The sequence below is a fragment of the Ursus americanus genome, chromosome 19, assembly GCF_024610735.1.
Source record: "Ursus americanus isolate L20-20 chromosome 19, mUrsAme1.1.p, whole genome shotgun sequence".
Lineage (NCBI taxonomy): Eukaryota > Metazoa > Chordata > Mammalia > Carnivora > Ursidae > Ursus > Ursus americanus.
In genome coordinates, this window is record NC_142145.1 from 46,206,862 (window position 1) to 46,221,136 (window position 14,275).

At 44.5% G+C, this 14,275-nt stretch overlaps 1 long non-coding RNA gene across 3 annotated transcripts; it reads right to left on the reverse strand.

The window, feature by feature from the left end:
* Window positions 1-800: 800 nt before the first annotated feature.
* On the reverse strand, window positions 801-11,773 carry LOC123782045 (uncharacterized). 3 transcript variants are annotated; one of them, XR_015727732.1, is made up of 3 exons: window positions 11,600-11,773; window positions 11,361-11,511; window positions 801-2,809 (listed from the first exon to the last, which is right to left on the reverse strand). It is a non-coding gene; the product is annotated as an uncharacterized LOC123782045 (long non-coding RNA). The 3 variants fall into 3 exon arrangements; XR_015727733.1 differs by lacking the exon at window positions 801-2,809 and adding an exon at window positions 7,911-8,046; XR_006776887.2 differs by lacking the exon at window positions 801-2,809 and adding an exon at window positions 7,911-8,049.
* Window positions 11,774-14,275: the final 2,502 nt, after the last annotated feature.

The window sequence follows — 14,275 nt, forward strand, 5'->3', positions numbered from 1 at the left end:
TGGCTGAGGCGGGTGGGGGGCCAGGGTCTGAAAAATGTGTACCGGTTTCCCTGTGCGGTTTGGGTGACTTACCAAATGTCGTAAGGAACAATTGTCACACTTTATTAAGCTCTGCGACATCTAAGACACCTCTCTACACTTTTCTGAAGAAGCAGCAATGTGTTTAAGATCAAGGGATTAATTTAATTAAAGGTTTAAATTTAGCCCTGGAACTAATGGGTAACTCTACATTGAAATTCCACTCCACTTCAAGTTCAGGAAAGTAAATTGAGTAATGTGGAGCAAATACACCAGAGATGTGCAGCCAACGCGGAGTATATGAGATATGGGTGAGTTTCAGGTTGCCTTGCTTAGGACAAACATGGCACGTGGCCCTTTGCATGAACAATTGTTCGTATTTTATGCCATTTTTAGGCCTTTTGAAAAAGTAGAGAATGGGATCTATTTATAGCAGCCTTATAAGCAGCAGCTAAGTCAAAGCTTGGTGACCAGCTCTGTGAAATTTCATTAGGAGTTTAATTATTTTGTTTAACTAACCACCTCGAAACTTCCAAGCAGCTTTATTACAATTAACTTAATTTCCATGACCACTGGCCTGGGTGTGCCCGCGGGCAGTGTTAAATGGAAGACACCAGCTCCGTTCTTGTTAAGTAACTACTTTTTTATTACAAAAATGGTTAATATTTTTATTACAAAAATGATTAATGTTAATTGCACATTTAGAGAATAAGGTAAGTAAAGAGAAGTTTTAATAAAAAAGCATCACTAACAGTCTCATCTGCTATGCAGATAACTGTTAAACTTTTTATTAGTGTCCTGTATTTTTAAACAAGCCAAAGCACGCTGCTCTCATGTCTTGTGATTTTTGCTTGTTGTGTTACGATCATCTTTTCATTTAGAATATTCCTTTATAGGGTCATTTTAATGACTGCATAGTGTTCAGTTCAATGGAGAGATTTTAATTATTAAACCTGTACCTTATATTGAACATTAAGGTTGTTTCCACTTTTGCTTTTATAAAGAGACTGGTGATGACTTCCTTTGTTTTCTAAGTCTTGCTATTGTCCAGTATCTTCTTAGTTAAACAGATGCTGGGGCCAATGCAGTATTATGATTTTAAGGCTTCTCATCCAGAAAGGTTGTTGCTGTTTGCTTCGTTACACTCTTGCCAGCAATGTCAATTTTTTCATCAATCTTCATTTCTTTGTCCATCTAACTCTTTGTCTATCTTAAGTGGCAAACATGCAGACTAATTTCAAATATTCATTAAAGCATCAAACAAGAATCGATATCTTATTTAACCTCCACTCTGTTCCTGTGATCAATTCTCTTATAGGGATCATGAGAGATATGGTTTATTGTTTACCTACTGTGTGCCGGCCACAGAATATTTCTATTTCCAGTCCTTTGCACTCTGCAAGGAGGCGGGGTGGTGTGTTATTATCAATATTTTACAGATGAGGCTCAGAAAAATTACATAATTCGCCCAATGCCATCTAACTCATAACTGGGCGCAAACACAAACCTGTCCGATTCTAAGGCCCATACGTGGTCCTGCGCCCTCTGCTGGTGAGGACGTTTTATGGGGAGGTATCCATCTTCGGTCTTAATGTTTGTACTTTAAGAGTCGACTCACCATGGAAAATAGTACAAACTTGGAAGGAAAAGGATCTGAGTTTCAAGTCTCTTCACCTCTCCAAGCCAATTTCCTCTGCAGGTTATTCTGAGGTACAAATGAGACTGCTTGAGCAGTATTTTATAAACCTTAAAGTACCTTTAAAAATGTCAGTTGTAGGGCGCCTGAGTGGCTCAGTGGGTTAAGCGGCTGGCTTTGGCTCAGGTCATGATCTCCGGCTCCCTGCTCAGTGGGGAGTCTGCTTCTCCCTCAGCCTGCCTGCTGCTCCCCCTGCTTGTGTGCTCTCTCTCACTCTCTCTCTGTCAAATAAGTAAATAAAATCCTAAAAAAATAATAAAAAGTAAAAATGTCAGTTATTTATATCACCCCAATCTACCTAGTCCCTGAATTATTCCAAATTTACTTATTTTTCACCTATGAAATCACGAAATATTATTGAGGAACTTCTATGTACATAGCACCCCCTTGCCACAAAAGCAAAAAAAAAGTGTGGCTCTTTGCCCTTGTGTCCTCTATAGTGAAAATAGTGGAAAGCAAAGCCGAACCTCAGGACACATTTAAATAAAAATGTGAGGCAGACTCTGATTAAGTGATCAAATGAGCAGTCAGACTGGTACTGTGAATGTTAATCAAAATTATTATTTGAGGTCAGGTCTTCGGGGGAGGCCTCAGCCAAGAGCCAGAATTTCTGCTGACCTGGGTGCTAAGGAGGGAAGGGGGAGGACACTTTAGGAAAGGGATATTCTGCCTACAAATTCCTCACGGATTGCAGGCACCCAGGACTAGAACTTGAAATGTAATTCATGGTCTGCCAAGCTTTTTTGCATTTGGGGGGGGTCTCCCCCTCCCTCCCTGCCCCCGTTTACTTTAATATTGCCCCTTACCAGTACCCATTCTAAAAACTTTCTTTGCATGCATCAACTGTTTTGCTCCACACATATGGGAGTCAATTAAAAAAAGAAAGAAAAAGAGCCTACAGGTAATCACTGACCCTTTAAAAAAAGGAATTCTACTGCACAAGAAGTCTGAAATTAGCTCCGAGGTGACCGTGGGTGTCCCTCATCACAAAAGCCAACGCTGTGGTTCTGCTACGGGCTTGGGCGCTTCCAGACTTGGGATCTTTGGCGGCTCCAGCTTGGGAAAATGACAAACTTCTTGCATTGGCTGCTTCACCTGTAAAGGTAGTTTTCGTAATATTTTACCTTGCAGAGTTGTAAGGATTCATGATAATATATATGATGGAACTAGCGGAGTATCCTAAGTAGGCAGTCTTATTAGAAAAACGTGAAATATAGAAGGTGCACACGACAAAGGCTGTGATATTTTAGGTCCCAGGCTTTTGTAGTTTGCACTAGTCCCTCCAGGGAGGGAGGCGGGACCACGAGAAACTTCAGATGCCGGCACCGTTCAGATCAGATTGTGTTCCTGCACGTTCCAGAACCGCGCCGTCAGAACTCCCAGCAGGCCAGTGCGTCTAAAGCAGCAGCAGAGTGACTGTGAGAGACCTGCTGCTTTCCTTCATCAGATCAAAGTCAGATCGCCAGGACCTGAAAAGGAGCATGCCCAGGAGGTGGTCCTCGACACCCCAGCTCTTCTCCCTGAAAGTCACCTTCCCCGTGGGGACTTCTAATCATTTCTCTCGGCCAGAGAGACGGACAGCGAGAGGAGGGGTGTCATTGTTTTCCCTTTACAGTTTGGTGCACTTTAATTTCCTTCCTTAATTTCTCCAGGACATGCGAGACCAGACGCGACACCTAAGTGAGAATTAACTAGAAGCTCAGGGATATATAACGCGGGAGTGAAGTCAGCGAGTGCCATGCAGCCACATATGTGGCTCACAAAATGTGACTTACTCATAGTCCTCATCCTAGTAATTCCTGAACGCCAATCCCGAGCTAGGTTCCGGGTTAGGTTCTGTGAGTACCAAGGAGAACAGGATGTGATCCCAACCTGAAGCCCGCCAGCGAATGGCAGAGAAGCCACATCCACATTGTCACCAAAAGTACATCAAGTATTTAGAAGAAAGAGCTGTGTGCACAGGGTTCAACTAAACCCTAGCGCACCTCCTAGAGCAGAGGCCACTTCAGCCCTTGCCCCTAGCACCGCCCACCCGACACCCTCCTCTCCCTACGCAGGACGTGCCCAGGGCAGAAGCGTTCCCGCTACTCGCTACTCGGTTGCAGTTGCCATAGTGCAATCCTCCAAGTCTCCCCATCCTGCCTGCAGTCCTGCCCTTCCCTCCGTGCTTGCTACCTGCAGCCCCCCACGCTGTCCACCCCTAGGCCTACGTAGGAGCATTTTGCCTCCAGACCCCACACTATATGGAGGAAAGAGAGAGAATGATATTTGACGACAGTCCCTGCCTAGGATGACGTAAGGCCTCCAGGCTCTTGTAACTTGTCTGAGAAGCTGAGAGACATAGGTGATGGGGCACGTCCACGGGCTGTATGAACAGTCACGTAAGCCTGTGTTACTAATTTTTTAAGGACAATGGTTCAAGCCAAGAATGGATTTAGATACTTGTTAATCTGGGGAGATGTGCTTCAGAAAAACCCTTCCTTATCGCCACAGTGTTTTTAGAGTAGATATTCAAAAACAATAGTGCAAATGTCTTTACTCCTCAAATTCCTCTGATCCATCAGAAATCTCAGTTGGAGGCAGCCCAGCCAACTGTGAAAGAGAAGGGATAGCCATCTAGGGTGGAGTGGCCCACCCCACAAGCCCACCATGAGAAGGGCATGGCCAAAGGACCCAGGCTTGAGTTTGTCAATCCCAACCCTCTCACTCACCCCGTGACCCCATGAAGCCTCAGCTTCTCCACCCGAAGGCTGAAGCAAGTCCTATCTACCTTGCATGGTGACTGTGCAGATTAGAACCAGGACATGCGTAAAACATCTCCCAAGTGTCCAGCACTTGGTGGTTGTGAGTGGTGGCTGTTGTCATTATACAAGGAACCCCAGAGAAGCACACTGTTGAGCAAGTGCGCAGAGGACATGGTAGAAACCTGGTGTCAGACTGTGTTAAGAAAATACATTTCAGATGTTTCCATGAGATGTCCTCAGTCTTCCAGAGGGCATTGTTCATGCCCATAATGCCACCCATCATCCCACTGCAGAGTTTTTATGATATTAGCATTTTAAAGAAAAATCAATGAATCTTCCTTGTTGTATTACCTTTATACTTAAATCACAGCAAACTCTTAGTTGGATTTTCTTTGAAATTAAGCCATTTTTAAAAAATTATACTGGTATGCATGCATAGCCAGCTCATGAACAAAGAAGAAAGCACTTCTCATGTAATCCCAGGGGCTAACCACGCCACGGACATGTGGCCTGCATGCACAGGCCTGCAGAGAAGGCCCCTCTAAACTCCGAACAAGCAGGCCGGCCTACAGGGCTCTATGTCTCCCCTAACAGCGTTGCTTTATAGCGTCTGCATTTGTTCAGGTCATTGTCACATCAGAGTGACATCAGATTCTGGGGGAGACAGCACTACTTTGCCTGCCACCGGGTTCAGCGGGACTGATTGGTGATCCGTTGTAACCCCGACTGTGAAGTGGACAAATGATATGAGGAGACAGCTCAAAGAAGGTGAGATGCAAATGTCTGGCAATCATTTGGAGGAGGGACTATTAATGGGGCGCCTGGCTGGCTCAGTTGGTTCATCCATTCATCAGTTCATCGTCTAACTCTCAGCTTCAACTCAGGTCATGATCTCAGTGTCTCCGCACTCAGCTGGGAGTCTGCTGGAGACTATCTCCCTCTCCCTCTCCTTCTCCCTCTCCCTCTCCCTCTCCCTCTCCCTCTCCCTCTCCCTCTCCCTCTCCTTCTCCCTCACCCTCTCCCTCTCCCTCCTCCTCTGCTCCTCCCCACTGCGTGTGCTCTCTCTCTGTCTCTCAAATAAATTAATAAAATCTTTCAAAAAGAAAGAAGGAAAGAAAGACAATTAAGAGTGATGGACACTCATACTGCTGGTGGTGTTGAGTGGAACAACCTTTCTGGAAAGTCTGGCAGCAATATGTATAAAGAGCTTTAAAAAGTTCGGGATTGAGAGCATGAGCTTTGGGGTCATCCCGGCTGGGTTGAATTTTGGCCCCACGATCATGGCTTCGAGCGTATAGAGCAGATAACAGATGTGCTTCAGCGTTGTCATCTGTGAAATGGGGATAATACCGACTTACCGTATTGTTATGAGGATTCAGTGCATAAACAGTGCAGTAAATGCTGGGGTTCCCTGGGTGGCTCAGTCGGTTATGCAGCTGCCTTCAGCTCAGGTCATGATCCCAGAGTCCTGGGATCGAGTCCGGCACTCCCCACCCAGCAGGGAGTTTGCTTCTCCCTCTGCCCCTCACCCCACTCATGCTCTCTCTCTCTCTCTCAAATAAATAAATAAAATCTTAAACAAAACAAAACAAAACAGTACACTAAATGCTTGGTAGATGGTAAGCACTCCAGAAATGTAGTTGTTGTTTTTTGTTTTCTTATTTTTTTTGAGTAGGCTCCATACCCAATGTGGGGCTTGAACTCAGGGCCCTGAGGTGAAGAGTTGCATGTGCTACCAACTAAGCCAGCCAGGCGGCCCAGAAACGTAGGTATTATAATAATCCAAGCTATCGAGAAAGAAGGTCCAAGATCTATGCACAAAAATACTCATTACAGCATTCGTTTAAATGAAGAACACTTGAAAAAAGTAGCCCTAAATGTGAACATTGTAAATTATGGTTTACTCAAATAATGGGATATTGTGCTTCTGTTTTTGAAAAAAATTATCTTTACTGAGCTTTCTTAAGGACATGAAAAATGTTTTTTGGAACAATGCTAACCAAATAAAGCAGAATAGAAACCAGATAGATCACTGTAGCTCAACTTTGTAAACAATATATGGAATTGTTGTTTTTAAATACTAATATGTATCTAAAGGCTACATTGTGACCAGAAGTTAAACCACTCGCTAGCAGGATTATGGTGATTTTTATTTGTTTATCTAAGTATAAATAAGCATGTGGTCATTGTAGGAACTGCTTCTCAACTAACAATTTTTATTTTTTTTAATTTTATTATTATTTTTTTAAGATTCTATTTATTTGTCAGAGAGAGAGCACAAGCAAGGGGAGCAGCAGGCAGAGGGAGAAGCAGGGAGCCTATCATGGGGCTTGATCCCAGGATCCTGGAATCACGACCTGAGCCAAAGGCAGACGCTTAACCAATTGAGCCACTCAGGAGTCCCTCAACTAACAATTTAAAATAATATTTTTAGGGGCGCCTGGGTAGCGCAGTCATTAGGCATCTGCCTTCGGCTCAGGGCGTGACCCCGGCGTTATGGGATCGAGCCCCACATCAGGCTCCTCCGCTGGGAGCCCTCTTCTTCCTCTCCCACTCCCCCTGCTTGTGTTCCCTCTCTCGCTGGCTGTCTCTCTGTCAAAATAAATAAATAAAATCTAAAAAATAAAATAAAATAAATATTTTTAAATGTGTTGAAGTAAGTTCTAGAATAGAATATGCCCAAACAAATGGTGGCATTATTACGGACTTTTTCAGATTCTTTAGGAATAGTAGGTGGCATCTATCTTTCTCTGCCATTGTTGGGTAGGAAGTGGTTGAAGGAAATGCCTTTTGGGGACAGGGCTGAATATGAATGAAGGATAAGAAAGGCAAGGACACTTGGGAGTGACCGGCAATGAGGAGACCTGCCAGGACAGCTACATTAAAAGATCTGTAGCAGTCAGTAATGGGAGCTAAGGTTGAGAAACAGTATATAGGGCCAGATCATGAAAGCCTGAATCTAAAATAAGGAATGTGAGGAGCGCCTGCTGACTCAGTGGGTAGAACCCGCCACTCTTGATTTCAGGGTTGTGAGCTCGAGCCCCACGTTGGGTATAGGGATTACTTAAAAATAAAATCTTAAAAATAAATAAATAAGATAAAATAAGGAATTTGACCCTATAGGTAGTAGAGAGCCATAGATGATTCTTAAATAAGAAGTAATGTGTGTAGGGGCGTCTGGGTGGCTCAGTCGTTAAGCGTCTGCCTTCGGCTCAGGGCGTGATCCCGGAGTCCTGGGATCGAGCCCCACGTCAGGCTCCTCCACTGGGAGCCTGCTTCTTCCTCTCCCACTCCCCCTGCTAGTGTTCCCCCTCTCGCTGCCTGTCTCTCTCTCTGTCAAATAAATAAATAAAATCTTTAAAAAAAAAAAAAAAGTAATGTGTGTAAAAAGCCAAACTGGCAGAGCATTAATTTGACGAATGTGCATTTGGGGTTGAACAGAGAGTCTGAAGGAGTGGAGAGGGTTTTTTATTCATTCTTTCATTATACGTTTATCCATTCAGCATGCATCGAGCTCCTCGTCTATGCCAGGCTCTCTGCTAGGCCCTCAGAGTAAGGCAAGGTCCCAGGCCTCAGGGAGTTAACAACCTGCTGAGAAAATTGGGGAAACAGAGCAAAGGGAACTAGGGTGGGTTCCCTTTTACGTGCAAGCCCCGGAATAGTCATTTCTACATATTAGTTTATTGATTCTCACCACAGCCCTGCTATTTATCCTCTCTTAGAGATAAAGAAACAGGCTCAGAAAAGTTAAGCATGGTGACGTGCCTCTGGTCACACAGCTGATCCCTGGAGAGTTCCTTCTGTAATATCTTAGGGTGGGGGTCTGCGTCAGCAGGGAAGGGCCAAATCCTAGAGGTCAAAGAGGCCCCACAGAGAAGGTGATATTTGAACTTGGACTCTAGTGTACATGTGAGAAGGGACATTTTGGGTCATGCAAAGGCATGGGGGCAATAACGTTAGGACTCTATTACAACAGGCAGTAAAACTTGGAGTTGGCAGAGAGAATGGAAAAGTAGGGTCAAGTGCAAGAGACATTAAGCAGAAACTGGCTTCCAGATTTCCAACGGTGGGGGGTGAGGGTGGGGCGCAGCTATAATTCCTGAAAGAACCAAGAGTACTTGAGGGAGAAGAGAACACGCGAAAGCAGGAAATGTGGGCTAAATTTTGGTCTGATTTCTTGTCCTATACTATCACACAGTGGCCTCATGGAGAGGCTAAGATCTTATGTTTCTAAATCACAACTTTGTCTTTATCACATTGAAAGAGAAGTAGGCTTTGAGTTTGTCCTGGCACAGTCTTCAGTGTGGTTATAGATGGGCTCACGAGGTGCATGGCTGAAGACACTGGCCGCGGGAGGCAATCACGCCCTCCATTGGCCCTTTGAGACACAATTCAAAGCCCAAACTGCATTCTGGACTCTGATACACCTGAGCGAATGCTTGGGAAACAAACCCTTCCAGGATCAGACCCTGTTCAGCCATTTCCTAGGATTCCTTTCATTGCAGGTGACAGAAACCCTGTCCAAGCGTCAAAGTGGCTTACAGAGAATTTGTTCTAAAGATTTGGGAAAGTCTGGAGGAAGAGCAAAACAGGGGAGCAGCTAATGCCCAGCCAGACACCCAGAGAACCGTGAATGTGAATGCCCGGGGACTCTCCCTTTCTTGTCCCCTAACCTTCTCTAGTGCCTGCGGCAGGCTCGTCTCCCTCTCCAGATTGGATTCCTCTGCCTTTCTCCAGGGGCAAGAAATGTGGCCCCTTACAATTCCCACCTTTATAATTTACAGAGCCTGTCCCTCTAGGTTTCCATTTTAAATTTACAGAGAAAGACTGATTGGCAAAGCTCGTGTAGAGCAGGGCCCCCACCCCGTCAGCTTGGCTAACAGGTGTAGGCTGCTGGAGGAGGGTGGATGGTGGGGGGCGGGGCAGCCAGTTCCCAGAAGAGAAGTGCAGGGCAGATAAAAACAATAGGGGTCTAACCTATTGGGGCACTTATTAATTTCTCGAGGCTTAATTTTCTTGCTTGGAAAATGTAAATACACATTTGCCTTGGAGGTTCTTAGGGAAGATCAAGGAGGATAACAGACGTCCGTGATACTCAGACTTCCCACCAAGCGCTCCTGCAGACAGAAGAGAGCGCTCCTAAAGACCGCGACAGCCTGAAGGCTTTGAGGTTTCTTTGAAGTTCTCTTTTGAGCTCAAAACTGTATGAGCTAGGGGCAGCTGGGTGGCTCAGTCAGTTGGGTGTCTGTCTTGGGCTCAGGGCGTGATCCCGGCGTTACGGGATCGAGCCCCGCATCAGGCTCCCTGCTCAGCGGAAAGCCTACTTCTCCGTCTCCCTCTGCCATTCCCTCCACTCTCTCTCTGTCAAATAAATAAGTAAATAAAATATTTCTAAAAAAATGTATGAGCTATGGGAATTTAGCATATGATAAAATTGACATCTCAAATCAGTAAAGAGAAGATAAATCATTTAGTCAGGAATGTTGGGACAACTGGGTTGCTAGCTGGAAAGAAAAAAAAGATCCCTCACAGTTTATACCAAATTCAATTCCCAACAGAAGAAAGACTTAATTGCAAAAAATGAAACCATGAAAGTACTTCGGAAAGTGCTAAAAACTCAGAACACGGTTTAGCTCAGCCCTGCAAGTCCAGCACCCAAAGCAGTGCTTGGCACACTCAGACCTTAGTACATTTTGGAGGTATGAATTAATGAGAAAATAGTTTTAATCACCTTAGGTAGGGGAGAGGCCTAAGAATGGGGAAAAACCCAGGAGCTATGAAAGCAAAGGTAAATTCAGCTACCAAAAAAAAATTACAAATGACTATATGGTGGGAGTAGGGGTGGGGAGGGACCAAACTAAATCAAAAGACAAACATTCTGAAGGGAAATATTTGTAATTCAAATCACAAAAGGTACCTTCCCTAAATATTTAAAGAAATCCTAAATATTGATAAGAAAAAAGCCAACAATCCAATAGAAAAATGGGCAAATGTATGAAAAAAAACAGTTCCCAGAATGAGAAATACCAATGGGTCTCAAACATTAAAAAAAAAAAAAAAAAGAGGGGCGCCTGGGTGGCACAGCGGTTAAGCGTCTGCCTTCGGCTCAGGGCGTGATCCCGGCGTTATGGGATCGAGCCCCACATCAGGCTCCTCTGCTATGAGCCTGCTTCTTCCTCTCCCACTCCCCCTGCTTGTGTTCCCTCTCTCGCTGGCTGTCTCTCTCTCTGTCAAATAAATAAATAAAATCTTTAAAAAAAAAAAAAAGAGGGGCGCCTGGTTGGCTCAGATGGTGGAGTATGCGACTCTTGATCTCGGGGTCATGAGTTTGAGCCCCACGTTGGGCATACAGATTACTTAAAAAAAAAAGAAAAGATACTCAAACTTCTACATAATTTCAGAAAAGCAAATAAAAATTCTAATGAGATACAAGTGTTTATATATCAGATTGGCCAAGGTCAGAAAGTTTGAGAACACATTATTGTCTATTGCGTATTGGCTAAGGGGTCAGATACTCTGATACAGTGTGGCTTGGAAAAGCTCTTCTGGGGACAAGTGGACCCTACAGCATACCCTGTGATCCACTTCTAGGAATTCTTCCTACGGATATACCAACACATGTACAAATGAAAAACATTCAAGGTCATATCTGTTGTAGCGTTGTTTATCCCAGGAAACTATCGGAAATTACCGTCATAGGGCTGGTTAGCAAAGTCTGGCCCACCCATACAATGAGATACTGTGCAGCTGTTAAAATAATGACATAATTCTTTACGAACATGTTATGAAAAGGTCTCCGAGATGTAGTGCTATCTGAAAAAAGCAAGCTGTAGAGTCGTGTGTATTTTATGCTAGCATTCGTACTAGACAAAAGAAACGACACCACGTACATAGGTACTTACTTGTACTCCCTATAGATTACCTCCTGGAGGCTTTGCGGGAACCTTGGTTGCCTCCTGGGAGTAAAGCCACGTGGTTGGAGCACAGAGGACCACATTCTCCTTCTGAAGTCTTTTCAAATTTTGTCTCATGCACGTATTACCTCTTCAAATACTAAATTAAGAAAAATGTGTTAATTTAGCACTCTGCTCCACAATATCTCCACGATTGATGTAATGTTCAAATGTCTTAAATTACTTACCTTCCACTAATTAACTTTCCCTCTCAAATCTTTGAGTGAAATTAACATTCTGGAACGATGACGCATTCATCCCGGGACTCTGTCTCTTGGGCACACCAGCAAGTATCCCCTTTCTGAAGAGAACTTTGCAGAGTGTTTGGCACATCGAGCAGCTGCCCTACAAATGCGAGTTCCTGTCTCTGTGGGAACGGAACTGTTCCTGGGAGGGGCGCCCTGGAGGGAACCCCTGCTCCATTGGCAAGAACAGAAGGCTGAGGAATGTCTTATGCCGTAAGCAGGGCCTTGGGAGACATTATCCGGTGAAATCCAAGGTTATACAGGGCCCACATTCTTTAGCCTAGCCCGGGGCTGGCACATCGTAGACACTCCAGAAAATATGAACATACCAAGAGTTATGGGATCTCGCCTGAGGGAGTGACACCCAGAGGACAAGGGGGAGAAAGCTGGCATTTCAGGCAGAGAGAACAGCTTACCTTTGGGATGAGAGTGGAAGGGAAGGAGGCCAACTGGCAAGACCAGGGGTGCTGAGCGCACAGGGCTCCCACCTGCCCCGCTAGGAGCAGCAATCCGATGTGGGTAGACAGCTCAGGGCATCACCTGTGATGACGGTTACCTGACAGTTATTTTATAAAGTTCCAGGAGCTGACAGACAGGAAAGAAGGGTTTAGGTTCACATCCACTTGAAGGTAATTCACTTCTCCCTTTGGGAAGGGAGAACTCAGGGTAGGATGGAGCCCCTCAGCCCGGGGGGGGGGGGGGACTGACATTGAGTGGGAGGTGGAGACACGGTCTCAGCCTATCAGATCCAAAGCCTTATGATCCCCCTTCATCATGGCCAAGTGAGAGCCACATGTAATAGAAGGTTGTAATCCTTTATCCAGAATCTAAAAAGCTTTGAAAATCCAAAGTTGGTTTTTTTTTTAGTTTTGTCAGCAAAATCTGCCCTGAGCTCATCTGAGGCTACATATAGACTTTATTCATCCCACGCTGTCTATTTATGTTTTACTGTAGAAATATTAGTGTACTTGATTATGGAATGCTGTTCCAGACCCCACTGAGGGGTTATATAATATATCATATGTGCACCACACTACTTTTCTAAAATCTGGAAAATTCTGAAACACATCTGGCCCCAAGAGTTTTGGATGAGGAGTTGTGGTCTAATATAATGGACCAACACACATAATGTTTAAAAATAAAAGTGATAGGGGCACCTGGGTGGCACAGAGGTTGAGCGTCTCCCTTCGGCTCAGGGCGTGATCCCGGCGTTCTGGGATCGAGCCCCACATCAGGCTCCTCTGCTGGGAGCCTGCTTCTCCCTCTCCCACTCCCCCTGCTTGTGTTCCCTCTCTCGCTGGCTGTCTCTCTCTGTCAAATAAATAAATAAAATCTTTAAAAAAAAAAGTGATATAATGGCCTTAAGGGTAAAATGAAGAAGAAATAGGGCTAGAAATATTTAATAATACAATGTCTATTTCAATATATAAGTGCTAGGGCAGGACTACACTGGAAAGACCTAAAAAATGAGTTGGATACTTGCCCCTAAAGGTAGACTCTTCTGAATGTGGCAATTCAAATGCAACTGAAGCAAACCGTAAGAGACTCTTAACTATAGAGAACAAACAGAGTTGCTGGAGGGGCGGGGGGGGGGGGGTAGGAAATGGGCTAGATGGGTGGGGTATGAAGGAGGGCATTTATTGTGATGAGCACTGGGTGTTGTATGTAACTGATAAATCACTGAATTCTATACCCGAAACCAATTTTACCATGTATGTTAGCAAACTAGAATTAAAATAAAAATTTGAAATAAAACAAATGTAACTGATAAAGTTTTATATAATTTTTTGCAACTCAAATAATAGGAATGGCATTGCCTTGATTTTCCAAAATGGAGCACGACTCTAGGTAAAGTTCCATTTTTTTTTAATGTTTTTTTATTATATTATGTTAGTCACCATACAGTACATCCCCGGTTTCCGATGTAAAGTTTGATGATTCATTAGTTGTGTATAACACCCAGTGCACCATGCAATACGTGCCCTCCTTACTACCCATCACCAGTCTATCCCATTCCCCCACCCCCCTCCCCTCTGAGGCCCTCAGTTTGTTTCTCATAGTCCATAGTTTCTCATGTTTCATTCCCCCTTCTGATTACCCCCCCTTTCTTTATCCCTTTCTTCCCCTACCGATCATTCTAGTTCTTATGTTCCATAGATGAGAGAAATCATGTGATAGTTGTCTTTCTCTGCTTGACTTATTTCACTTAGCATTATCTCCTCCAGTGCCGTCCATGTTGCTGCAAATGTTGAGAACTCGTTCTTTCTGATAGCTGAGTAATATTCCATTGTATATATGGACCACAACTTCTTTTTTTTTTTTTAAGATTTTATTTATTTATTTATTCGACAGAGATAGAGACAGCCAGCGAGAGAGGGAACACAAGCAGGGGGAGTGGGAGAGGAAGAAGGAGGCTTATAGCAGAGGAGCCTGATGTGGGGCTCGATCCCATAACGCCGGGATCACGCCCTGAGCCGAAGGCAGACGCTTAACCGCTGTGCCACCCAGGCGCCCCCCTGGACCACAACTTCTTAATCCAGTCATCTGTTGAAGGGCATCTCGGCTCCTTCCACGATTTAGCTATTGTGGACATTGCTGCTATGAACATTGGGGTGCATA